Source organism: Phocoena sinus, chromosome 4, assembly GCF_008692025.1.
Source record: "Phocoena sinus isolate mPhoSin1 chromosome 4, mPhoSin1.pri, whole genome shotgun sequence".
NCBI classification, from domain to species: domain Eukaryota; kingdom Metazoa; phylum Chordata; class Mammalia; order Artiodactyla; family Phocoenidae; genus Phocoena; species Phocoena sinus.
The window spans coordinates 31,825,788-31,852,607 of NC_045766.1; the positions used below are offsets into that span (position 1 = coordinate 31,825,788).

General features: G+C 36.9%; 1 long non-coding RNA gene across 2 annotated transcripts in view; it reads left to right on the forward strand.

Moving 5' to 3' along the window:
- The window catches only part of LOC116753270, a 59,626-nt gene that overhangs the window by 22,697 nt on the left and 10,109 nt on the right, over positions 1-26,820 (forward strand). For both annotated transcript variants that reach the window (XR_004349728.1, XR_004349729.1), the window contains exon 2: positions 10,763-10,868. This is a non-coding gene — a long non-coding RNA (uncharacterized LOC116753270). The remainder of the gene's footprint in view (positions 1-10,762; positions 10,869-26,820) is intronic.

Sequence of the window (26,820 nt, forward strand, 5' to 3'; positions counted from 1 at the left end):
GTAAACATTGAATAAACTGACACCATGATTTCTAAATATAGAAAAGTAACAAAAGGTAGAAATTATAAGAGAAAGAAGACACAAATTCAGAGATAAAGCCAAAAGCAGTGAAAGTTTAAATAGGAAATAGAGTGTCATAATCATTAGAATTGTCCGTTACACTTGTACAAATTATACCAGAAATTGTCATTGGATTTGAAGGCACATAACAGATCCAATCAACTAACAAAATTATATGCATTTTCTTCAAAAATATGAATATTATACTTGTGCTGCTCATCAATAATACTTACAGGTCTCCTGTACACCTGTCAAATTGTCCTTGATTATTTAAACGTATAATGACAATTTTCCCAATAGGCAGAAAACTTCAAGAGGTAAAGACCGTGTCTTACTTGTTCACTGTGCGTAATACACAGTGTGACACAGAGTAGACACTTAAAAAAATACCTTATTGAACTTATGATCTTGATTGGTTCTGTGAGGATTCAAGTATAAACAGCGCCATCTTGGACTATCATTAAACATTTTAAATCTGAAAAGTAAATGGAGTTCTGACTCCTAGGCCTACAAAATAGGTTTGCTTTGAGCTGAAGAGATCCAGGAAACAGAAAGGGAGAAATGGCATCTGGCAGGAGTGTTCTCACTGGGCTGCTCAGATGCTGGCTTGCTCTCTGCTCCTACCTGGGCATATTTAAATCCAAACCTAGCTAAAAAATTAAATTCAACTGCATGAATGACTTCTTTTTCTTTCAATCTAGGGCATTTATCTTAGTGGTTCTCGAAGTGTGGTTGCTCACGCGACATCATCAGCATTACCTGTAAACTTGGTAGCGATGCATATTTTTCGGCCCCAGATCAGTCTACTCAGTCAGAAACTGAGGATGGGGCCCAGCAATCTGTGTTTAACAAGCTTCCAGGTGATTCTAAGTCAGGGTAAAGCTTTAGAAACCCCCAATACTAGGTGAAGTGAGGATTACTGTAAATATAGTCTTTTATGAATTACCATCCCACATCTTGTTAGGGACTCCACAATAAGCAGTGTTGTAACTCTGGCTATGGCAGCCCCTGCAGCATCTGGACTCCAAGACTTTCAAAGGCCATATGAGTAACAACTGCAATTGTGCTTCTTTGATTCTGAAAGAAGACAGACAATTTTAAAGTATTATGGATTGCATATACACTAGATCTAATAATCTATGCTATTTTCAAATACTTTTTAGAATAAAGGAAATATATTGGTAGTTCTACCTATAACTCCCTGTGAGACCTTTGTTCTCCAGGTTCCTCTTTTTTATAACTACACGTTGCACATTTTTAAAGCATGCAATTTGATTAGTTTTCACATATGTACACACCATGAACCACCACTACAATCAAGATAATGAATACATCAAAAACTCCCAAAGGGGCCTTGCAATCATTCCCATCCAGCTTTCCCTGTCCTTCTCCCATTTCCAGGCAACTGACATGTTTTCTGTCTTTCTCCCTCACATATATATCAATTAAGGGAGAGCTGACATCCTAACAAAATCAAGGCTTCAAACCCAAGAGTATAGTTTATCTCCATTTACTTAGGCATTCTTTAATTTCTCTCAGCAATGCACAGGGAGCTATACTTAATATTTTGTAATAATCTATAAGGGAAAAGAATCTGAAAAGAATATATATATATGTGTGTGTGTGTATATATATATATATATATATATATATATATATATGTATATATGTAAAACTGAATCACTGTGCTGTACACCTGAAACAAACACATTGTAAATCAACTATACTTCAGTAAAAATATATATTTATATTAAAATAAATAAATAAAAGTGGGCACATACTTCTACTAAAAACAAAAAAAAGTTGCATTAGTTTTAGGTGTACAACATAATAATTTGATATCTATTGCAAAATGATTGCTACAATAAGTTTAATTAATATCCATTACTACACATAGTTACAAATTTTCTTCTAAAGAAAAGTATTCTTTTTTCAATTTTATTTTCTGAACAATTGTTGCTATGGTAAAGAAATAAATGTTTGTGTATTGGTCTCTTATTCTGCAACCTTGATAAACTCATTTAACGATTGTAGTACATTTTTGTATATTCTACCAGATAAGGATTGTTATATTCTCTTGAATTGACCCCTTTACTATTATGAAATGAACATTTTAATGCCTGGCAATAGTATTAGTCAGAACTCTACTTTGTCTGATACTCATATGGATAGTCTAGCATTCTCTAGTGTTAGCATTGAATCCTTTTCAGAGATTCCAGTTACCTTTTAGTAGACCCTCATAAATTGTCCCAAGGATCACTGACCCTTTGTAATTTATTATTATTACTATCTTTTCTCTTAGTGTGTCATTTTGGATAGTTTCTATTGCTATGTCTTTTTAAGTTCTCAAATATTTCTTTTCACAATTTCTAATTTGCTTAATCTCATCCAGGGTATTTTTCATCTCATACGTCAGAGTTTTTATATTTAGAAGTTGAAATTGGGAGGTTTTTATATATTCCATGTCTCTAGTTAACTTTTTGAACATATGTGATATAGTTATAATAACAGTATTAATGTCCTTGTTTGCTAATTTTAACTTCTATATCAGTTCTAAATCAGTTTCAATTTATTGCTTTCTCTCCTCAAGATTGCTCATGTTTCTTACCTCTTTGCAAGTCTATAATGCTTTTGTTTTTGTTTTTTTCCAGTCATTGTGAATTTTACCCTATTGAGTTCTTGATAGTTTTGTTTTTATATAACTATTTGTGATCTTTGTTCCATGATGCAGTTAAGTTACTTGCAAATAGTTTGTTCCTTTCAGGTCTTGCTTTTATATTTGTTAAGCAGGATCAGAGCAGTGTTTAGTCAAGACCAAGGATTCCCAATATTCAGGCAAGTTTCTTTTGTGTACTCTACCCAACACCATTTGAATCATGAGGTTTTCCAGTTTGGCTGGTGGTAACAGGCATTACTCCCAGTCTTGTGTGAGTGCTAGGCACTGTTACTCCTAACACTACTATCACATGATTCTTTCCTCAACCCATTGTATAATCTCCTTGCATGCATGTGTTAGTCAGCATTCAGCTGCATACTCTAGAGGTATCTTTACCAGATTTCTGGGGCTCTCTCTCTCTCTCTCTTTGCTGCTCTCTTCTTTCTGATACTCAGTACTGTAGACTCTAGCCACCTAAGTCTACCCACACTCACAGTGCCATCTCCTAACACAGAGAGTCTACTCAGCTCCTACTGGATCTTTCTCCCTTGGCTTGGAAAATTTGAAGGAAGTAGGTGGCAGCATTCACTGTGCTCACCTTTTTTGTTTCCTATTTCTCAGCTACCACTATCCTTCATTGTCTGATGTCTAGTGTCTTGAAAATTGTTGTTTTGTTTTAAATATACATTGAACTTTTTGGGAAATTGTTTCAGTTGGGAGGGTAAGTTCAGTCCCTATTACTCCACCTTAACTGAAAATGGAACTATCTCCTCCTATTTTAAGGTCACATTTGGAGTAAATGACCTTTAAAGATCAACCCAGCTGTAAAAATCAGCAGTTCTTTCATAGGACAGAGTATCCACAGCTGTGTCGGTTCACTAGACCCAGTTATGCACTGCCCAGTAGGCTCCTCTGTCTCCTACTCTCCAGACCTCAACTACTTGCCTTTGTTCTTGGCCTGAGCAGCCCTAGCTTTGACTCACACAGTTTTGGGGGATTACAAAGTCCAACTATGGCCATAATCACTACAGATCTAGAAGTCCCCAGCTGCTAAGTACAGACCGCTGTCCCTAACCACTAGCCAGAGTGGAGCTTTGGAGGCTGTGACTTCTCCATCAGCTGTTGGAAGACTTGCATGGTACAACTCAGGAGTGTGGGGAATTCACGGCTCCTGGTGTGGACTTGACCCATGAGAGACAGTGGAACCATAAGACGAATTTCTCGCTTTTCTACCCCAACCATATCTCCCAGATATAGTGATTTCATGAACCTTGTCCTGAGATACCCCATATGACTAAATAACTGGCTGCATTTTCTTGTGAAATCACAGGCAGCACTCGCCTTTCCTGCCTCATTTCCCTTTTTCCTTCACTCTCACTTTGCACATAGCCATCCCACCCCTGCCAAAGAGCGTTAGTGTGTACATTTTGGTTCAGACTGTTTCCTAGGGGACTCGGTCTAAGAGAGTGGGGAAATAAAAGAATATAAGAAAACAAATCATTCCATTATGTAATATCTCCTTGTTCCATTTTTATACCAAAATTTAAAAATCTGCTCTGCATATTTTAAATGAAAAAATAAAATATTTTCATTTAATATGCAGAAAGTATAACCCAACTTTACAGAGCTGGGAGAAATATTATCAAGAACTATCAGTCTTGTTGAAGAAAAATAACAAAACATGACTCCTCAGTGCTAAACCAGCTGCCAACCAGCGTAGGAGAGAATTCCATATGCAGGTGCAAATGTCACTGTGAAAGCTGGAATTTCAGGGCTCTTATCTGAAATATGATTTGGAAGGTTTGTGGGAGAATGATGATGTAAACAGTTGAAGCAATGTGTAGTTTGCCTGCTTTTGTAAATACCAGCAAGAAGCTAAAAATGATTTTGCCTCAGTGCTCTGTCCTGTGTCACAGCTTTGCGGTTTGTTTAAACAGGTTTCTTCAGCACAGTAGAGTGATATTAAGCATGTAACACCTAACCCAAGTCACAGACTGTTTATTAGTAGGAAAAAAGGTCAGTTAAGTATGAATTAGAAAATGAGTAAATAAATTGTAACAGTTTATATAGACGCATATTCTAATAAGAAACCCATGATAATGTGAGATTTATTCATGAAATACTGGATTGGCACAGAGAGAGTCCAAACCAAACTATAATTTTTTAACCTTGATTTTATAAATTAATCTTGTTTATTCAGAGGAACCAGTAAAGTGAAATACTGGTAGCTGGAAGAAAGTTTTTCCCATTTTTAATATAATTTTTTTTGAAGAATCCTAAAACCTAGCATTATGGGTTGAATTGTGTTCCCCGACAAGATATGCTGAAATTCTACCCCACTACCTGTGCATGTGACCTTATTTGGAAATAGAGTCTTTGCAGATCTAATGAAGTTAAAATGACTTTATAATAGATTAGGATGGGCCCCAATCCAGTGACTTATGTCCTTATAAGATGAGGGAAGTTTGGTTACTGTGTCCCTATATGATAAGGGAAATGTGGATGCTGACACAAAGAGAGAACACCACATGTGGGATATAATAGAAGATTTTATTGTTTATAAACCCAGTGTATGGTGTTTATTTTAACAGACCAATAGATAAGAGCATTAAAATTATAGTTATCATTTTTTCTGATTCCAACAATATGCTCTCATTATAGAAAAAAAATGGAAAACACCAAAAAGAATTTCTTAAATCAGGGTTTCCCAACCCCCACTGGGCCGCGGCCCGTTAGGAACCGGGCCACACAGCAGGAGGTAAGTGGCAGGTGAGCGAGCAAAGCTTCATCTGCCGCTCCCCATTGCTCGCATTACCTCCTGAGCCATCCCCACCCCACCCCTGCAGTCTGTAGAAAAATCATCTTCCACAAAACCCGTCCCTGGTGCCAAAAAGATTGGGGACCGCTACCTTAAATCACTCATACTTCAAATACCCAGAGATAATTTATTAGAATTTGACATATATCTCTATAATATTTCTAAACAAATATTGTATATATCCATTGAAATCTATTAATCATATATTTGGGATTATACCAAAGATACAGTTTTGTGTGAATACTACTTTTTAATTTAACTGTAATATAGTGTTAAACCTGGTTTAATGTTTAATATGTCATTAAACCAGGGTATTGTGTACACAAGTATAGGCTGGGCACTGCACAGTTCTAAAAGGTATTCACTTAGACAATGACACACTTCCTGGAGTTGTGTAATATGACAGCCATTATTAATCATTCTTAGAAAACATTTGAACGGGCCACACAATTGCTCATTCTTTATTAACTACTAGTCTACTGCTGGATGTTTAACTTGTTTCCATTCTTGTTGTTATAAATAATGCTATATGAAATTATCTGTGCAAAAATATTTGTATTCATTGTTCATTAATTTAAGGAATATCCTTAAAAGTAGAATATGTATAAGTCAAAGGATAGGCATATTTTAAAGATTCTCTACACATATCGAAATGTATGTCAAATGCTTTAGACTAATTTCTATGGACACCTTCCTTTCGCTTAACCCTGCATGTTCATCACAGTTCCCTTGGTTTCAAGTAAAAGAAATTTATTTCAATTAGAAGAAAAATTTGTATCTATATATGTGTGTGTGTGTTTGAAACATACAAGAAAATATCATAGAACCCAAGGTACTCAGGTCTCGTGAAAAAATGGAACCAGGAACTCAAAAGTCATTAGGAGGAGCTTCCCTGGTGGTGCAGTGGTTGAGAGTGCGCCTGCCGATGCAGGGGACACGGGTTCGTGCCCCGGTGTGGGAAGATCCCACAATGCCGCGGAGTGGCTGCGCCCGTGAGCCATGGCCGCTGAGCCTGTTCGTCCGGAGCCTGTGCTCCGCAACGGCAGAGGCCACAGCAGTGAGAGGCCCGCGTACCGGAAAAAAAAAAAAGTCATTAGGAAATTAAGCAGCACTAAAAGCTCACCTGTCTCTGTATTTGCATATTATTCTCCACTCTTTTTTTTTTTTTTTTTTGCGGTATGTGGGCCCCTCACTGCTGTGGCCTCTCCCGTTGCGGAGCACAGGCTCCGGACGCGCAGACTCAGCGGCCATGGCTCACGGGCCTAGCCGTTCCGCGGCATGTGGGATCTTCCCACACCGGGGCACGAACCCGTGACCCCTGCATCGGCAGGCGCACTCTCAACCACTGCGCCACCAGGGAAGCCCTATTCTCCACTCTTTATCCCTTCCTCTTTTGGAATTTTCCACGTTCAAAAATATCCACATCACAGCTCACTTTTTATCTCCACTCAATTGGTCAGTCCAAATCAAAGTATTATCTTTGATCTATGTTACATGTTCCTAGGAGGTAAACCTGATTGACTTTTCTTAGGCTAATTGTTTCTTCTCATTCAGTTGATAACAATAAACATTGAAGAGCCATGTAGCACAAAGATGACTATGATAGCCCATCACAGGAAGGAATTTCTAAGAGAAAGGCAAGCACTATGTTGTGGACAGACACTGTAAATATCTGGGACTCTTATTTCAACTACAGCTGTCCACTTGTTTATGTATTGACCTTACTTGTAATCTTTCAGAAAAAGAGAAAGAGTGGGAGAAAGGAAAGTGGGGGAGGGGAGAGAAGGAAAGGAAAGAGAGAATTCTGTGGCTAAAACTCATCTGAAATCACTTATGTAATCCACCCTCTTTTTTTTTTTTTTTTAATCCAAACGGGATCTTTTCCTTAAAATGTAAGTGGATCTAGAATATGGATGTATGGATATCACATTTATTTCATTATAGGATGCCAACTCTCACAATTTCTCGAATTTCCACTGATCTTACCTTAAAGTCTTTCTATAGAGAGTTCCTTTGGGAAACATTTTTTTGGATACTTTTTCCTAAGACTAACACTCATTTATGGAATACCCAAGAATAATTCTGAAACTACCCAGGAGCCCTAAAGAGCAATATATTGTTGTGGCAGCTAAGGTAGGAATCATTCTGCTTCTCACTGAACTATCATGGTCGCTTGTTTTAGTAACCTGATGGCCCTATCTTCTCTTTTCCTTTCTCCCTGAAGCAACAACCTTGTAACCAATTACCATCAATCCCTTCTGTTGTCTTGCACATTTCACAGCACAGGCATTAAATAGCACTGGCTTATCTCCTCCATGTAGGACAGGGATGGGATTCATAGTCCCATGTTTGTTTTTCCCTCAGAAATCGGTGGAGTAACTGCTGGTTGCCTGGGTGAATGAAAGGAGAGGTAGAAAGACAGTGGGATTTTCCATTCTGTGCTGTATTTAGTATTCTCTTATAATATCTAAAATCAAATACAAAATTTCTTTGAATCCATCCTTCCCCAGGAGAAACATGTATTTTCCATTATCTTAATTTGACTACTTCATGTAAACTAATATTTGAGCTTATTACATTAAAGACTATCCATTGCTTGCAATCTCTGAGTTACTTAAGAAAGTATCTTCCATTAACTTGACAATAGAAAAACATTGTCAAATAAATTATTTCTCCCTAATCTGGGAGGCTAAATATTGTTTTACTTCCTCATTTTGGAATAGTTAATATGCTTAAAATAGGGAGAAAAGGCACTTAAAGCAACTTTAAATTGGCACCACAGTTTCATTTTTAAAAATAGAGGAAAAGATTTTGATTAGAACTTTATCTTAAAAAACGAAACCAAAATTGTAAAAATGTGATAAAATATAATCGAATATTTAGCTAAATTTAGTTTTTAATTGCAAACATGGTTCAATTCTTAGAGAAGACAAAGAACATCGTTTTCTCCTTGGTATCATTAACAGACAAATTTATACTATTGCTTGATACTGTATTCTGCACAAAACATTTTATTTTTTTGGTATAATAATAAGGATTATTTTACATATATGTATGTGCTTAATCAATTTTTTCAAAGATCTCTCTTAAGCCTTTGATTTTAAATCATTCTCTTTGAAACTCCTATCCTGTCCTCATCCCTGTTAACTTTTTCTTCTTCTCTCATTGTTAACTGCTCATTTGCCAGTGGCTTTAAATGAGATCTAAGTATTTCTCTAATAACCCTTTCATGGTTTCCATGGAATCCTGTACTTTTTGCAAAGCTTGAAGTTTCATTTGGCAGTAAGTTTGCACTATATTGGCCTTGAAAACATCCAAGAATAGAAACAGGCCAAACCACAAAGAGAAGGGAAGTCACAGGAGAGGGCTAAATAGATTCTACTATTAAAGCAAGATGGAGGTTAAAGGATGTTTGAGGGGAAACAATTTTCATGTCGTTTGTTCATTCATGAATTTTATGTTTTTTTGATTCTCTATGTAATCCTATAGTGCAAGCCCTTGGAAAACAAATACACAGATAAAAAGCTACCCTGTATATAAGAAAAATGAGGTACCATTCAATTCAGTTGACCACCCAAATCCCTTAGAGAATTAAGAAAAAACAGCCAGCTCCACATTTCTTAGTTCAGCCCAACTTTACAGATCTTCATAGATTTGTGTAGATTATGCAGCCAAAAGCCCTATGAAATAATTTGTAAAATAATAGTCCAAGCAGTCGAATATATCTATATTGTACTCTGGGTAATATTTGGGCTGGTTCCAGGCAACGCTGTGATCTAAAAGAGGAAGATATTGGTGCTTACTGTCTTCCAGTTTCCATTAGGTAATTTTCTTAGGTGCTTCAATGCTTGCTCTCTTTCTTTCCTATCCTGCTTTTCTGGTTATCAATGGTTGCATAACGAACCACACCACAAGTTAATGGCTTAAAACGATAATGTATTATTATCTCTCATGATTCTGTGGGTTTATTGGGTCGACTGGGTGGGTCTCACTTTGCAATCTTATATGTAGTTATGGACAGATGTCAGCTGGGCTGCAGTCATCTAACTCTGTACTAGCTGGACATCCAAAACGACTCATTCACACAGTTGGTAATTAATGGCTGTCAGATGGGCGCTCAGCTAGGACTGTTGAGCAGAGCACATACTCTTGCCCTCTCTGTGTTGCTTGGGCCTATAGCCATGCTTTCTTCTAGGAAACTGAAAAGTAATGTAGGTTAACCTGTTAATAACTACTGAGTGTGGCCTAACATTGGCAAAATATTTGTCTTCCAATAGTTTTCTCATGGCAAATGATTTGACTCAAAATAACTTTATGAAGAGAGAAATTTGGGGAAGTTTCAAAATGTACCACAAATAGCAAATGGCTTCTTAAGGGCCATATAGTAAACTCAGTGATATACACATAGTAACTCATTTAATCTTCCAGCAATCCAATGAATTAGGTGTTATTTGTATAGCCATTTTACGGGTAAGGAAATTAATGCTTGGAGGCAGTAAGGGACTTGACAAATGTTTCATGACTGTTAAGAATTTCTTGGATTTCTTCCCAGATGTGTATGGTATTCAGTAGTTGTTCTCAACCACAAAGAATATTGCCTCCCAGCCTTACAAAATCTGTCTCTATTCCCAAGAATGTAGAAACATTCTGAATTTCTTTTTCTTCTAGTGTTTCACAAGCCATTTAACTTTCTTCATTTTATGAGATAATCAAATAAGATACCAAACATAATTGAGCTTAACTTATCCTACCCCTCACCATAGACACAGTGGGATATATAACAGTGGGATGGAAAAAATAGTGAAATAAGTAGATTGTATTTAACATATTCAACACATATTCAACACACATATACATATGCACAAACACACCACACATACACAAACACACACTTTTAAAGAAACAACCAGCAGAACCTTTAAATTTGGAGGCTGTCAAATTATCCTGCTTCAGTCAGAGCAGAAGTATCTCTCATTTATTCAGATTACCTAGTACGTTTTGGAACCAGGGCTCAAAATTAGCCTCAAGTTGAACTATAAAGTGGCTGCATTGACAATATTTCCTTATTAAGAAGTACAGGGGAAAAATAAAAGACATACAACAAAAGATTTCAAATATGTCCGGAATCTTTGTCTTAACTGACAGGAAATTCTCAGTTCTACTGATATTGCATGTATTTATTATCATCTGGAAACATCTCCTGAGATTTACTCTCCTCTCATTTTCAGTCCATACGTTTTAGGTGCAGCTGACCCACCCTTCCGTTCTAGGGGTGAAACATGACCTGGAACTTTCCAAAAGAATGTTTCCATGGCTCCAATAATCGATTCAGAGGTAAGCATGTGACAAAACCCCAACAATCAGAGTCCTCACAAAGATTTTTGCAAGAACTCTTAGGCTGAAAGCACTCCTTCTTTGCTCTGCGAAATCTAATTATGAGAAGGTATAAGCCAAGGCTTACCCTGGGCTATCACTAAGCCTTGGCAAATTGTCCTCGTTAATTCCTCCCCTCCTTGCATGCATGCCCTTTACAATGTAACTTTGCTACCGCTTCCATCAAGAGATAAAGTTTTTAAAAATTATGTAGAAAGAGTCTGCCTGTGAATAAATTCATTAAGAGTAAAGCAAAAAGAGATAAGGAGAAAGAGGGAGACAAAGAAAGTGAGAGAACTAACAACTTCATTTATGGTCCTGTATCTAGCCATGTATGAAGTACATCCCTGGATTTTATAGATTCATGAGAAGATAAAATCTATTTTCACTTAAACTGTTTGAAATGAGGTTTCTGTCATATGTGCCCCAATAGATCTTGGCTTACTCTCCAAATTATGTGTTCTTACCAACCTCAAGTTAAAATTGCATAATTAATTTAAGATGTAGAAATAATCAAACATTTGAGGTAAGCATCAAGCAGCAATTACTATCTATATATGCATTAACTATTAAATGTAATAGTTATATTTATATATAATACATGGGTAACATTAAACAAATTGTATAGATAAATATAAACATAGAGATACAATTCTCTATTACTTTTTCCTGATATTAGCAGATATATTAATATATTATTCATGGAAACATTTGAAATTTATTTTACATATATGTATGTATATATGTATGATTCTCTATTGCTTTTCCTGATATTAGCATATCTATTAATAAACTTTATAGCTAGTACCCTCAAATTCCAAACTCATATTATTTTTAGTTACTGTCCAACTGCTTGACCCATCCTGAACTATTGAAATACACCTAAATTATGGAAATTCATACTTTGCCTACTTCACATATATTCACTATAGCTTTTTACAGTCTTCTGATTCTTCAATGCCTTCATACATTTTTAGTCACTCAACGAATATTCACTGAGTATATTTTTTTCAATGTTTGCTGAGTATATGTCATATACCAGACACAATTCAAGGTACTAGAAACATCTTAATGAATAAGGTATATAAAGTCCATTTTCACATACAGCTTAAGTTTTATTGAGGTTGAGAAACAATAAGCAAACAAATGATTAAATAATATAATTTATACATCTTGATAGATGTTAGGAAGGACAAGGGAATAAAGTGACAAAAAGAGAGGTGGCATTTTGGGTGGCCAAGGAAGACCTCTCTGAAGTGGTGACATTTTAGCAACATAGCCCTAAATGAATTATGAGATGGAGCCAGTGATGATAGTATCTGCTTAATAGTGTTTCCAGAAAAGGGAATAGCAAGTTGTCATTTAAATTAAAATAGAAAAAACATGTACATAGATAGATTCTGCCTATAGAAACACACAGATTTTTCCATCACTTTTATCTTTTCTAAAAGTATTATTTTTTTAAACATATACAATATGGAGTATGATGTGATTAGATAGCACTCCAAAATATTACCACTAGGTTAAGGTTTAATAACATTATATAGGAAGTATCATGGCACTATGGAAATGAAAGATCTGTTTTAACGTGATTCCAAGCAAGAAGTAAGTCTTCCTATTTAAAGAATTTGCCTAAGTCCCCCCACCCTTCATGATCAATACAGAGGCTACATTCATCCAAAAGAATTCTGATACCTCAGGGGGAAACAGTTATCAAAGGGATTGTAGGAAAAATTATGCAGATTAGAGTGACTTTCCTTTTCCCTTTCTTCCTTTCTGTCCCTAAACAATTCTGTAGAAAATCCATTAGGTAGTGCCAAGCAAGGTAAACATAGGGGCCACGGTGTCAGAGTCCGAGAATATTAAGGCGGGCATCCGTGAGGAGGGGAGATGGTGATTCAAGCCTGACTGAGGTGAGGAGGTGTATTAGTCTGCTCCGGCTGCTATAACAAAATACCCTAGACTGGGTAGCTTAAACAAAGACATTTATTGATCACAGTTCTCGAGGTTGAGAAGTCCAAGATCAAGGTGTCAGACCACTTGGTTCTTAGTGAAGACACTCTTCCTGACTTGCAGATGGCCACCTTCTCACTGTGCCCTCAAATGTCAGAGAAAGAATGATCTCTCTCTCTCTTCTTTCTTTTCTTATAAAAGTCACTAATCTGATCCTGAGGGCCCCATCTTCATGACCTCATCTAACCACAGTTACCTCCCAAAGGTCCCATCTCTAAATACCATCACACTGGGAGGTTAGAGCTTCAACATGTGAATTTAGAAGGGACACAATTTAGTTCATAGCAAGAGGATATCCACAAAGGGGTGAGCTTCAAGAGAGAGGGCAGCCCACCTTAGGATGACAAAGCCCCAAAAGAGTAAGCAGTGTTTCCTTACATGGGTGGGGGGCGAATGTCCCATTATGTGGTGTTAGCATCCAAGTAGAGTCAGGTGTGTGTTCCCATGGGAAGGGAGGACAACAGACTGCTGGTTGTCCAAGCTCAAGAAGGATGGGGAGGGTATGCCATTAGGAGACAGCCCTGACAGAGGGTCAGAAGCCAAACAGTTTGAGGAGAGCATCTGTCCAAGGATGGTGGTGGCCATCTGATAGGAGGTGTTGAAATCTGAATGGAGTGAGCAGAATATCTGCTTGGGAAAAGGACCAGTGACAGTGATGACTTTGCACAGCATATTAGAGCCCAATGTGAGCGACAAGGGCATGCAGATTGGATATAGTAGCATGACACTTAGAAATTGGATACATAAGAATAATTGTTCAAATAAATATATTGAGGATAATGAGAGCCTAGTTTCTCAATGTCATACCAAAAAGTTACAAATAAGAAAAGGGAGAAAACTAGAATGAGCTCTGTGGTGTTGCATTGGAAGTGGAGATATTGATGTGAACTATTAATATTCCAGATAGATAAACTATTTATGGATGTAAATGTAAATCAATATGTAAATATATATCCCTACCTATTATAACTATTTATATTTTTATGTACTCTGGATATATTCCCTACCTCCCTCCACTGAGAAACTTGAAATCAGCAATCTCCAATAGTAATGAGCATACCTCTCACTCAGATTTTGGTTTCTAAATACCATTGTCCACTAAAGGGAGGCACAACTCTCTGGGCAAGTAATTCAATCTGTGATTGGGCAGAGAAATTAGAAGATGAGCCTGGGAAATTTTGTTGCATCAGAAAGAAGGAAATTCTCAGAAAATGGTGGAGAAATATCAAAAGTACAAAGATGGTACCTTCAAAGGGGAGCCAATAAGGAAATGTGGGACAATTTTAACATTAAAATAAATATGAGAATATTGGACTGCAGCCTATTAAATAAAACAAGAATCTGTCAATCCATAGTGGTATGAATAAATGAATAAATTAAAATTTTGCTGGGAAGTGGAATCTTTACCTAGCCTCAAAGTACCTCCCCCACAAAATACTTATTAATTATAAAGGGGAAAAAAAATGTAACTTCATGATAAGGAGCCTGGCAGATACCACCTAAATCAAGTGAGCAAAATTAGCATCGTCAGTAATGGAACAAATCAAAACCATGTGTCACCTGATAGGATGAAAGGAGAAGAATGCAGGGTCACTTTTGTGATGTGCCTACCCAAGTTGCATAACCTTGATTTAATCATAAGGAAACATGACAAACCAAACTGAGGGACATTCTACCAAATAACAAGCCGATAATATTCAAAAATGTCGTGGTTGTGAAAAATCAAGAAAAGACCAAAGAGCTATTGCAGACTCAAGGAGTTTAAAGGATCTTGACAACTAAATGTCATGCATGATTCTGGACTGGATTATTTTCTTATAAAGGACTTTATAGAGACTACTGACAGAACTTGAATGGAATCTGAGGATTAGATAGTAGTAATGTATCATGTCAGTTTCCTGGATAGCTGTATTGTGGTTATGTAGGAGAATGTCTTTTTTCTATACTAACATGTTCAGGGGTGATGGGACATCATGTTGGTCTCTCAGTCTCAAATTGCTCAGGAAAATGTTATTTGGATTATTCCTGTGATTTTTATAAGTTTTAGATTGTTTAAAAATAAAAATATTTTTTAAAAAATCAAGTGACAACTGTAAAATCATTCAGCAACACCTAGTGATAACAAAATAAGAGTAAGAATTATAACTAGTCATTAGAGCTGGGCAGCATCAAGAAACGATCTCAGCACAAACCACAGATATAATACAAAGATCTTCAGGGATCCAAAGTAGAAAAGCCCACTCTGATAGGATCACCCTATTATCTATACTGGTTTAGGTTGTCCACAGCAGGCCCTTAATCCTCGGTGTGGAAGAATTGGAAATTAATATCAGATCCTACCATACAGATTTTGGACTTTATTATAAATTCTATGTTGTTCTCTCTAAAATATGTGGTACAGTGATTCTAAACCACATTTTTGTCTTAAAATTCCTCAGTCCTCCATGAAACCACTCAGTATACATATTACATGGAAATATATATTTTAATATAAATTCCTGGACCAGAGGTTCATACATAAGCTCCAAGAGAGCCAAACTAGGAAAGTGGTTCCCCATATAGAATCATTTCTTAACACATAATAGTACTAATTTTGCTATCTATGATATTATATTGAAAAATACTTGGCTAAACTGAATGTGCTATATATATTTACACAATAAAATCCCCAAATTAGGTCTACAAAACTTAATTATAAATGAAGATCTAATATAAACATTCTCTGGATTTTAGTGTAGGAGTAATGCTTCAATGTGTGCTTAAGGATAAAAGTAATTAATAATAAATCACTCCACCCTCAAGAGTTGTAAATCTGGTTGCACTTGAAAATCTCCATTCTTCTAAACTACATCCTAGTGTTTCTTTGGAAAGTGATGAAATTTACACAAACTCAGAGGATTAAGTCTCCTTGACTCAACTTTGCTCTCCTATAAAATGGGAACTATCAATTTTAGTTGGAGGACAGACTAATTGAGAGATTAATTCTTCTTTGTCTAGTCCTTTGTAGATTAAGCATTATGCAATACAAAATTATTAAGCTTTATTCATCACTCATAAAAGCCAAGCTTATCATAAATATAAACTCCTCATAATCAATCATTCATTTACAAGTAGAAACATATTAATTCTATATACAGAAATTGAAATAAAATGTAAGACCCCAATAACCCCCCCAGAAAATAGCAGCAGTTAGAATCAATGATTGTGACAAACATATATAGGGACAAACTACAGTCCCTAGCAAGTTGTTTTATTTAGAAATACTATAAACATTGCAGAATGTACCAAAATCTATCAGCTCTGTTGCATGCTCATTTTACAGTTATATAATATTGTGTTGCTTTTCTTAACTATTCCATAGCTATAGATTAATGCTTAATCTGAACACAACTTCTTCAAGCTTCCAAAGCTTATATCAATTAATAGAATCTTCCTTTTATGTTAAATTTTTGCTTTAGCTTAATTTTTAAAATTTATTTGGAGACATTGGGGAAAATTATATCTATACGTACTGGAACTTCCAAAAATAATCTCTAAGTATTTCTCCTAGGTAGTATTTTTCTTGGTCTACCATGACAACAGATAAAATTGCACGTTGAATCATGAACCATGGTGTGCTCTTGGACTAGTGCTAAACACATTTGTCAAAGAAGCAGGCCAACACTGTTTAAAGTAGCCATGTGATACCTCTTATTTTATTTTAGATGTTCAGAGGACTATGTAAACTAGATGACAATTTGTTTTATTTAAGACCAAACGGAATTCTTGGCTCCTTTCAGTGGAATTACATATGATATTTGAATATATCTCACAAATGTGTGTATGACTCACAAACCGGTCATACAAATGTTTATTGAATGTCTTTCATAATCTCAACTCACTGATAGATGTTGGACAGGAGAGAAGAGAATTTTAAGCACACCACCATGTTCCAAAAAGAATTCAAAATGCTTTACACAGATAAATAAAAAAGAAGCAAGTTAGGATCAAATAAAAAAGAAATATTAACAAGGATAGAAGCATAACATGTTATATAATCAAGTGTAAAAATGTAAACTTCCTCCCCAACTTCATCCCATGACCCATTCTCTTATTTACTCACTGCAGTCACATCAGCCTCATATCAGACTTCTCAACTTACCAGCTCTTGGAACTTGCTCTTCCCTCTGCTATGTTCCTCACGCTTGGAATGCTGACCCTCTCAACTACAACAGTGCTCTACATTTATTCTATTTATTATCCTTCATTACTGTCTTCAACGCACTTGTCACTTTGGGACATTATTCTTTGTTTGATAGTTTGTGAGTTTACTGTCTGGTGAACCCATTAGAATGTTAGCTCCATAATGACAGGAACTCCCCTTTCTGATACTGTATGCTCAGCACGTAGCACAACATCTCGTACATCAGAGGTCCTTAATAAAGGTGCTTGATAATTCAATATTTGTTGAATGAAGGCACTAAATGTAGAGCCTGTTATCACGTCATTCCCCTATTCAACAGCCCTAAATATAAACAGCAACAAGTCCAAATCTCTTTAAAATTGCCAACAATAATGCCTCCATAATATGGTTCCATTCCACCCTCTGTATTTACCTTTTGACCTTTCTTTGACATTTGTCATGTTTGATCAACACTACCTTTCCCCAGGAATTTCCCACACCCCCTGTGTTTTCCCACAACGGAACCTTAGCCCACATTGTTTCCTCTTTCCATCTCTACCCATTAATATCACATCCATTCTTCCAGGCAAGGTGACAATATGACTTTTGTGAGCCTAGGTCACTTTGTCTTCAGGGGTCCCTTCCTGTATAAAAATATTAAAAATTATTATGTTGGTATAAAGACAAATATAATCCTGGTTGAGTTCATTGTTATATATCTTATTACTATTATATTCAATTTTTTCTAATTTTAAAGGAAATTAAAATTAAAGCATTTTATTTGTGGGCCCCTGACAGTATCATGGGTCCTAGGCACTATGCATTATTGTGCCCTTTAGGTTAGTTGACTTCTTCCAAGCACAATATAAATGTCAGCTCATCCTGGAAATCTTCTCTGAGCACACCCACCAACATACACACACACACACACACACACACACACATGCACAATGTGCATTACTCTTTTCTCTCATCCACCTTCATGGTACTTTCTGTGGGTCCCATTAAACTTAGTAACAGACTAGAAGCAAAACTGTGACTAATTCATCTTTATGCTCCTCAGAGTTTCCAACAAAGTTTCTTAGAGCTTGACATCTTCTAAGCAACAATAAGTATATTTTGATTTGATATTTAATTCATGAACTAAGAATGTGGATTCTAATAGTTAAGGAAGTTTCCAGTAAAGAAGCCAACTTTAGATGGCCCTAGACACACTGATGTGTCAGGTCCTAGGCCATAAACTATTAAATCTGTATGATAGAAAGATTCTATGGATCACGTGATAGAAAGATTCTATGGATCACGTCTGCCAGAGTAGTAGGTGATGAATTTGGTTAGATAAATTGGGACCAGATAACAAAATACCTTGAATTCCACGTAGAGAATTAGGGTCTTGATGCTGTAGGATATGGGGAGACCCTGCAGGTTCTTAATCAGGAAAGCAACATGATGACAATTGTATTTTTGCAAGATTTATCTCTGAGTTGGGCATTAAAGGGATCAAAGCAGGGGAAGTCTGGAGGCAAAGAAACCAGAGAGATTATAGAAATGGGCCAGTATGGCTGGACTTTGTGCCTAGTTTTATTCTCGTTTTGCTTGGTTACTCTTGACTTTATTTCACAGTAAATACAGGCGGTTTCAGGGTATTCATTTTGTAAGCTACTTCTAAAGTTTTTAAAAAAATGATCCTAAATATGACTTGATATATGTTTCATCAGAAACAAATATTTTTTCCTCACGTGAAGCAATAAAATTCTTTTAAATTTGCATTCTAATCAGTCAATAAACAAGCGATTTTTGAACAAACAATGTAGGTAACATTGGTTTAGGTTTAAGCCATAGCAGATTCAAATGGAAAAACATAATAAAAGTAACTATTTTCAATAAAAGAATTTTCAATTACCTTATTTTATCTAATTATATCAACAGCCTATTTGTATTATATTAACCCCATTTTATAGAAAAGGAAACTGATAAGTTATAACACTAAGAAGGGAATCTGCACATCTGACTTAGAGCCCATCTGCCTTCCATCAATGTTCTCAAGGAAAGCAAAACCAGCTGAATTGTAAACAGGGAGACAAGAGCCGCTAGAGTAACCTATTACCAAAGAGAATGCAGGCATCTATCAGGAAAGCCTGGAAAAGTATAGTCCATCTTCAGAAAGAGGACATTAAGGAAAGAAATGAGTTTCATAGAGAGCATATATCTTCAAGTATATAAGATCAAGAAAAGACTTGATATGGTTAAAACAGAGATAGGGTGCAATTGTGTAAAGATATGATGCTCAGGTTTTCTTTCCTATCCACCTTGCATAGAAGAAACAGAAGGGCAAGATTTTAAATTTTGCTCTCAATAGTATCTATCAATATGTAATGACTACCCACACCATAGGAAGTTCCCTATATAAATGGGGCCAGGGGTGATTGGTCAAGACTACAGTATGTCAGGGTAGAAACAGGCCTTTGCCATATGCTATTGAATTTAATGCTCTCAAAAAATCATGAGGTAGTAATTGTTACTGTCTTAAAGTTGAACAGGCAGGAATCAAGTCCATACTACTAGTTCACTGGATTGGAGAGCCAGTGCTCAAGCCCCAATTTGCCTAACTCTCCTACTATATTGTAAACGTCACTAAAATTAATGACCTGTAGGAAAGCCTTGATGCTGGAGTACAAATTCGTAATCGAATGTGTTCCAAATTATAGCTCACACTTCACCACAATGCAAAAGAGGTGAGTTCCTTACCAACTCTACTGACCGTTGCTCCATTACAAAGAATTAAAGATATTTAGCATATATTAAAATAATTAAATAAACCCACCTTAATTCCATTCCTCTTTTTCTGTCCAAACCTTTTAAAGTATCTACTCTGCGCAAGGCTGTGTGCCTCATCCCCAGTTCTTTTCATAAACAAGTGGAAGTGAAAAGTAAGAAATAAGAGATAAGAGAGTTTATTTTTCTCTGGTTTTCCTCAGCTTCTGATGAAATCCCATTTAAATATTCTGTGGCAAACTCATTCCTTTCCTAGCTTTCGGATGGTGAGCTTTTTAGTCATCATTTTAGAAGGCCAACACATTTGTTAACTGGAGCAGTTATAGAGAGGCCAAGAGCAATAACTCTTATCATTTTATTCTGAGGGAGTGAACCGATTTTATACCATCTTTGGATGCATTGTAAATCTCAGAAAGAATCAGAAGCTAGTCTGTGTTTAAATTAATTAAATTCATACTGAAGTCACCATGATACCTTGAGCCATAAATTAAACTTATTTAAAATAATTCAGTAGAACATTCCAAAAGTGGTTACAGAGCTAAACAAGAGACTGGGATCTTTTACTTTTAAAGGAAGCTATTTCTAATAGCATAAGCTAATAAAGGTCACCGTTTTTATTATTGGTATAGTGTACTTTAGTGCCCCAACAATGAAAGAACACTGCAGTAATCATCCTTACTAAGAGCACATTGTAAACTTGATTTACCTTCAAAGTTTCTGTGAGAAGAACTAAATATGACATTTTCTCCTGAAATAATAAAATGTAGGGAAATAATATTTTTATATTAGAAAAAACTAGAATAATAACACACATTGATTTTAGTTGTTTTATGAAAGAACTGTCTCTTACAATTGGGGTTGCATTATTCAAGTCTATTAGTAAAAATTTTCTTATTAGCTCTAACTTGGCTGTACAGGTATAGGAAAAAATATGCATTCATGGACCACTTAGTAGGTACTCTACATACATTACCATATTTTCTTAATACAGACCCTGGGGGATAGATATAACTGTTAACCCCACTTGATAAAGAAACTGAGGTTCAGAGGGGTCATCATTTGCTCAAGGTCACTCAGCTTGCAAGCGGCCCAGCAGGCATTTAAACCTCTTTAACTGCTTGGCAAAGTTACTGTGTTTCTATTTTTTTAATTAACTTCGGTGAAGTATAATTTACATATGATGAATGATATGACGTTAAGTGTATAGTTCAATGAGTTTTGACAAGTAGATGCACCGTAACAAGAAAGGTGTAGAACATTTTCACTATTCCCAAGAGTTCCATTTGGTGCCAACGTCCCACCCTTTGTACCTCTCTGACAATCACTAATCTGCTCTCTATCTCTAGAAGTATTTTTCCATTTTACTGCACATGTGTTCTGTTTAACAAGACAGTTTTACACACAATGCCAAATGTGCATTTCTTCATTCTTTATGGTAGTTTGAAATGATACAGTCCTTCTTTTAATATCTGTTAATATTGCCAAATCTAAGTTTTAAACAGATGTATGGCAATTAATTAAGGCTTAATGGCAACAAGGAGGGCAAGCAAAGAGCCTATACGTTTATTTTGTAAAATTGACTGAATGAAAAATTAATCCAAGAAATAGTAAATGAATTGAATATGGTCTTATGTGTACCAAAGTGGTGGTACCTGACTTCGAGGGGTGATCACTAGGTCCAGATAATCTGGACTTCAGAGTTGTGGGATCACCAGTCTTCTTTCTACCAGACATAGAACTTCCCATCTCCTTTATTCGCCTTCCTTTCTATCAGCTTCTCTGCTGCCTTCCTCATGGGGTACATGAGACTCACCAGACACCCTTAATCGTGGGCCATGAATCACTTGTTCTGACCTGTGATCCAGGAAGCAAGTAAGACAACCAAGTTGCTACAAGGCTTGATAATCCAGGATGAGATAGTTTTAGTCTTTTATTATATGATTGGTGTGGTTTAATTGAAAGAAAGAAATAATAACATAAATGGATGAAGTACTTTGGTAAATAGAAAAATGACAACATTCAGATATTCAAAGCAAATGTAGTTTTATTTTCTATGATTGATCTGATTTTCCTTTGAGAGCCTCATCTCTTTGAGCAGTGAAAGGGAAAACCAAACACTCTTTAAAATTCCTGGACTATAATATTTCATCTCGTCTCTATCAAACTGTCTCTTCTGGTTGATTCTGTCTTTCTTGGGTAAGTCTTTTAGAAACCCTTTCTTTTTCCATGCATTTTGGAGACATTCTGTCTGGGTATAAATGAGCTTTCTTAGCTAGGTGGAGGTAGCAGAGAAGGAAGCCCAAAGCCACAATGTTTTCAGGAAAGTGTCTCTCCACAATAGATGTTCTTTTCTCTTCGGATCAGGTTTTGTCTCCTCTTTCCACAGTCTAATGGAGCACTTAGGTTTAGCTCTTACTTCCTCTTCTTTTCTGCATCACATCTTGCTTCTTCCCAGAGAACTTAGCCACAAAACAGAATCCACTGCAGACTGGGGAAGCGGTGCTAAGATCTAATTAGACCACTGGCTCCAGATCCCTGTGGAAGCTATAGAATTTGGAAATTCTTTTTATATTGCAGCAATAGTAAAATTTTAAGGCTATTGTCTTGCTAACAACACAAAAATACACTGCAATTCAAAACTTAGTCCTGATGTCCTTCTCTCTCTCTCACCCTTTTATTGTTGTTTTATTCTCTGATGTAGCAATACTAATCTTCCTTGAGGCAGAGAGAAGCCATTTGGAGGCAATATGAAGGATTAGACCCAGGAACATTAAAAAGAAAAAATCATATTAATAGACATTTAAATTTATTACCATTATTGTATTTATAAATGTCATGGGAAAAAAAAGAAAAAGAAGAGGAAAATATATCATTTCATAGTGTACCTTTCTTCAAGGTTGAAACTTCATAGCCAAGCATTCAGAATTTTCCATAAAATTATCCATTTTATAACACGTGTTAAACACGTGCAAAAGACAACAGATTAATCATTGTTTCTCTAAACAACATCTACTTTTCTGTTTTCATATCTTTGCTCAAGCCATCTTCACTGCTCTTGATAAATATATCTGAAGCATTTTTCATTCATTTGGGTCCAACTCAAATCTCATCTCTGCCATGAAGTCAGGCAATATTGATAAATCTGTGTTGTACTCCTGCATAATTCTATCATATATTATATCTCCATTGTAACAGTTTCTCTTTTTCTGGTATGTATTAGAGATTCTTAATTGGCCTGTCTCCCACACTAAAGTGAGTGGCTGCAGGGCAGGAACTAAACAATTCACCCTGGTTTCACTTACAATAACAGCAAGGTGCCTTATACATTGTACATGATATGAGGTATGCAATCATCCATATCTGTGATGTTGGTTGAATGCAACTGGAGGGGGAAAATGTTTTCTAATTATTTATTTCTTATAAAACTCAAAAGAAGTATGTCTGGCCTTTTGGAACTAAAAAGAACTTAATATAGAAATTCTACCTATAGTCTGTATGACACAGAGGCCTTCCAAAAAGACAGAGAATTTCTTATTAAAAAAAAAAATGTGTTCCTAGCAACTAACAGATTGAAAGACTATTTGGAAATTTTACTTTAAAATCTCTACAGTTTTGGAGGCAGGATCAAGATGATAGAGTAGGAAGACGCTGAGCCCACCACCCCACATGAACACATCAAAGCTACAACTACAGGGCTTCCCTGATGGCGCAGTGGTTGAGAGTCCGCCTGCCGTTGCAGGAGACACGGGTTCGTGCCCCGGTCTGGGAAGATCCCACATGCCGCGGAGCGGCTGGGTCCGTGAGCCATGGCCGCTGAGCCTGCACGTCCGGAGCCTGTGCTCCGCAATGGGAGAGGCCACAGCAGTGAGAGGCCCGTGTACCGCAAAAGAAAAAAAACGCTACAACTACATATAGAGCAACTAGCAGCACAGCTCTTCTACAACCAAGGCTATAAAGAAAACCACATGGAGTCTGGTAGGAGGAGAGGGGAAGCAATCTAGTTGGGACCTACACCCAACTAGAACCAAAGGAGGACGAGATCCTACAGACTCCAGGATCCTCCCTAGAAAGTGAGGGGTTTAAGCCACAGATTAGGCACTCCATCTCTGGTGTCTGATACCAGGAGACACACTCCCTTAGCTGGTTTGAAAACCAGCGGGGCTTTCCAGAGGGCTGTAGGAAACCAAGACTCTGCTCTGGAAGAGTGCACGCAGACTTGCTTACTCTCAGTCCCAGTGCAAACACAATAGATTGAAAACTGCCTGGTGCTCTGGCTGGCCTGACAGAACTTCCCCAGCAGCCCCCTCACCCCCCCCACCCCCCTGCCAGAGCACACCAGGCTCCTGCTCCAGCTCCTCTTGCCCTAGTGCTGTTCCCTGCTAAGGCAGAAGCCACCATTGCCAGCACAAGTGTGTTCACTGGGGAAGGAGAAAAGCCTGTCCAACCCTGGCCCTGCCTCTAACCAAGGCATACACTGCCATTGCTGTAGCACTCACACAGCAGAGAAGGAGCAGGACCAGCTCAGTAGTGTAGCTCTAAATCTTCTGGCCCCAACCTCTCCTCTAATTAAGGCACACACACTGGGGAAAAGTGGAACCACCTCAGAAGTGCAGCCCTAAGCCTTCAGGTCCTGGCCACACCCCCAACCAAGGGAAGAGACTTCCATCACACCAGGGAGAAGCCCAACACCCTCAGGGCTTCTGCTCCAGGTCTGCAGGCTATGGCCCTTCCCCAGTAGGGTGGCAACCACCATTAAGCGTAAGAGAAAACTCCAGCTGACACCTGGCTCTGTCTCTAACCCCTCCAACTTCAGCCCTACCTCTCACTAATGTGGTGGCTACCAGTGCACCCTGGGAGAAGTAGCCTGTGCTCACTTCAGATCCAGCTCTCCAACCAAAGCCACTGGGCATATGCAGACTGTATAGGGATGGTCCCACACAGGACATGCCCTCAAGATAGGTAACTGTTTCACCTAATTGTATAGACACAAATAGAGAAAGTTAAACAAAATGAGAACTCAGAGGAATATGTTTCAAAAAAAGAACAAGAAGGGGGCTTCCCTGGTGGCACAGTGGTTGAGAGTCTGCCTGCCAATGCAGGGTACACGGGTTCATGCCCTGGTCCAGGAAGATCCTACATGCTGCGGAGCAGCTAGGCCCGTGAGCCATGGCCACTGAGCCTGCACGTCCGGAACCTGTGCTCCGCAACAGGAGAGGCCACAACAGTGAGAGGTCCGCGTACCGCAAAAAAAAAAAAGAACAAGATAAAACCTCAGAAAAAACCCTAATGAAACAGAGATAAACTATTTACCTGATAAAGAGTTCAAAGCAATAGTAATAAAAATGCTAAGTGAACTTAGGAAAAGAATAGATGAACACAGTGAGAAATTCAATGAAAACTAGAAAAAAATTTTTTTTTAAATCAGAGCTAAAGAATACAATAACTGAAATTTTAAAATACCCTAGAAGGAATTAATAACAGATTAGGTGATACAGAAGAATACATAAGTGACCTGTAATATAGAATAGTGGAAATCACCATATCAGGACAGCAAAGGGAAAAAAAAAAATTAATGTGGATAGTTTAAAGGAACTCTGGTCCTCTGGGTCAACATCAAGCATAATAACATTTGCATTATAAGGTTCCAGAAAGAAAAGAGAGAGAGAAAAAGGTAGAAAATATGTTTGATGAAATTATGGCTGAAAACTTCCCTAACCTGGAGAAGGAAACAGATATCCAGGTTTAGGAAGCACAGAGAGTCTCAAACAAGATGAACCCAAAGAGGCCCACACCAAGGCATATTATAATTAAAATAGCAGAAGTTAAAGAAAAAGAAAGAATTTTAAAGGCAGCAAGGGAAAAACAAGTAGTCACATAAAAGGGAACCACCATAAGGCTATCAGCTGATTTTTCAGCAGGAACTTTGCAGGCCAGAAGAGAGTGGCATGATACATTTAAAGTGCTGAAAGGGGAAAACCTGTGAACTAGGATAATCTACCCATCAAGGTTATTATTCAGAAATGTAGGAGAGATAAAGAGTTCCCCAGACAAGCAAAAACTAAAACAGTTCATCACCACTAAACCAACCTTACAAGAAACGTTAAAGGATCTTAGTTCAATTAAAAAAAAAAATAGTCTGTAACAAGAAATAAGAAAATACAGGTAGGAAAAAATCCCACTGTTAAAGCAAAATATATAGTAAAGGCAGTGGATCAACCACTTAAATAAGCTAGTACAAAGGATAAAGGACACAAACTGTAAAATCAACTATAATTACAACAGTTAAGGGATAAACATAAAGATGTGAAATAGGACATCAAAAATACAAAATGCGGGGGGAGTAAAAAATGCAGATCTCTTAGAGTGTGTTTGAACTTAAATGACTGAGTTTAAAACAAGTAAATATAGTTAAAAGCAACATATATGAACTCGATGGTAACTACAAATCAAAAACCTACAAAGATACACAAAAATAAGGGAGAAAGGAACACAAATATAACACTAAAGAAAATCATCAAACCCCATGGGAAGAGACTAAAAGTAGAAGAAAATAACAGAGAAGACCCACAAAAACAAGCATAAAACCAGTGACAAAATGGCAATAAGCACATAACTATCAATAGTCACTTTAAACGTCAATGGACTAAACGCTGCGATCAAAAGATATATGGTGGCTGATTGGATACAAAAACAAGATCCATATATATGCTGCCTACAAGAGCCTCACTTCAGAGCTAAAGATACACACAAACTGAAAGTGAGGAGATGAAAAAACATATCTTATGCAAATGAAAGTAAAAAGAAAACTGGTAGCAATACTCGTATCGGACAAAGTAGACTTTAAAACAAAGTCTATAACAAAAGATAAAGAAGGGCATTATATAATGATAAAGGGATCAATATAAGAAGAGGATATAACATTCATTAACATATATGCACCTATATAGAAGCACCTAAATATAT